The sequence below is a fragment of the Misgurnus anguillicaudatus genome, chromosome 15, assembly GCF_027580225.2.
Source record: "Misgurnus anguillicaudatus chromosome 15, ASM2758022v2, whole genome shotgun sequence".
Lineage (NCBI taxonomy): Eukaryota > Metazoa > Chordata > Actinopteri > Cypriniformes > Cobitidae > Misgurnus > Misgurnus anguillicaudatus.
In genome coordinates, this window is record NC_073351.2 from 35,270,159 (window position 1) to 35,272,586 (window position 2,428).

Consider the following 2,428-nt stretch of genomic DNA (forward strand, 5'->3'; position numbering starts at 1 on the left):
ATTTGTTAAGCACTGCATATTTTAACTTATAAGGGCAGTTTTTGTATCTGGGAAGGACAGGAGTCATAGTCCCAGACAAAAATGCATGTTTGAGCTGCCATTTCTTAAAATCCTAATTTAACTAAGACCTAGTCCTGAATTAATCTAAACCCTGTCCAGAAAACTGCCCCATAATGGTATAAGAAAGAGTAAATAAAATGTTTCAAATAACCCAACATTTAAAAAAATATATCATTCCTATTATAAACCCAGTACAACATTTCCCTGTTTCTTCAGTAAAGCAACCACATTATTGTTGTTGTTTATTGCTGTTATTGTTTATTAAAGGGCGTTTTGCAGGTTAAATTTTTCAACGAATTTGTGCAATTTGCTTGTTGATAATAAACATTTAAACTGTTATCCATTGTATTTTATGTTGTTGGGTATCACAAAACCCTAAAAAGTATGAAAAAGTACAGCGGTTTGCATTGATTCTCCTTTCCCCCACAACGCACTGTATGACGTCACGCTGGGGAGCGAATTTACCAAAGCCGTCTTGAGAGCATTGAGAATGACTATAGAAAGACGAGTAAAGTACAGTTCTGATAGCGCAGATTTTAGATAGATAGATGGATAGGCTAGTATAGAGAGATAGGCAGACAGCCAGATAGCATAACGTAAGCATATCTTCGTGTAGAAAGTAAACAAACAATTAACATACTCGTGCATGCTGGCTTGAGGGGGTCCATGATCCTGCCTGAAATGGGTGTAACTTTATGCGATCTTCAGCACAAACGGTTTTGGCAGCATGTCTCTAATCCTGGAAGGTGAGTGAAGCACGTCACGTCTGTTCGCGGGGACCAGCGACCCAAGCGCACTCACTTTCTTACAGCCAGTAGCGGAATGGCAATCGAGAGAGTCGGGACTTTCCCGGTGGGCCGATCTGATAATAGTTACACATTTCGAGTTAACACCATCTGGCGGCGTGATGTGCGCCGGTTCCCGCAGCCCGCTGGTCAAACTGTGCAGCCTCTTTGCTCAACAAAGTATATAAAAGTGCTCAACCTGTTCGGCAGGTCCAAACATGTACAGGATTTATAAAAATACGGTGATCAATGAGTGGATCCTCCTCAAATGGCATAGTCTGTCGTGATGTAAAAGCCGCCGAACGCCTGTTTATTACAGTATGTATGCGGTCGGATCCGAGTATGCTGCAGCTGCTGACTGCTGCTGCGTATAAAATGATCGTGTGATTCGTTATAATCGCATAAACAATATAACAAAGCATCCTTTTATTTCACAAAACAATATATTTGAGATATTATTTGATAGAAGTGTGGATTAAGGATGTTTAAAAATCTCTACCCTGGTGGTCAGGACATGAATGGATCAAATCAGCAGATTTGCGAAGTTTTATTTATCTCCACATATATCATACATAATAATTAGCATGGTACCTTGGCAGTATAACACATTATATATTTCCTACGATGTATATATGATTTCCAAATTATATACGTAAGTATTAAACAGCAATAAATGTCTCATCTATCTCTATGGCTATGGCTGAGTCTTTCTCCACTTCTCCCCAACGTGACGTCATCGCAGAATTGCGTAAAAAAACGTTAATACCAAAAACGTAAAAAAGTGGTCTTTAAGACCATTTTTGAGACATTTAAAAAATTATACACATATCTTGAGTGATTTATGTACCCATTAATCGACAGTGGTGGTTAACCTGCAACACGCCCTTTAAGATGTTTGTCATAGAAAAGACTAAACAAACTTCAATTAAACACATTTTATTAAACAATTAGACAACGCAGTTACATAAAATATTTTCTGAACCAATTAAAAATAATTAAATGCTCTTTATCTTCATCATCATAATGGAAATAATGATCTCAATAATGATCTCAAGAACAATTTAGCATGTGCTATTAAACCTAATGCAGTTTTGGGAAACACAACTTCCTCGTGCCTGAAATAAAGCCACAGGACAGGTTGTGCACACGTTCTTCAGACAGAAATAATTTACAGTACTGTATGTCCTTAAATGACAACGAGTTGCTATCACTTTACATAAAGAAATATATGATTTATACCCATTTGATTGTATGATACTAATGATCATCAGAGTCAAAATAAATGCATCATGCATCATATTAATGATGTTTTAGAAATGAATAGACACATCTCTTTTTTGTTATCTTATTTTTGTCAGACATTGAAACGCATCTGTTAGGAAGAAAATGTACCTGTTAAACCTCAGTCATTAATCTCATGCATTCAATTATTTTCTTTATTGATTATGATAATGAGATGTATTGTTATCTGCAAAAACAGTATTTGATATTTTTGTGTTTTACATTTACATTTAGTCACTTAGCAGATGCTTTTATCCAAAGCGACTTACAAATGAGGTAGACAATGAAAGCAATCAACAAAA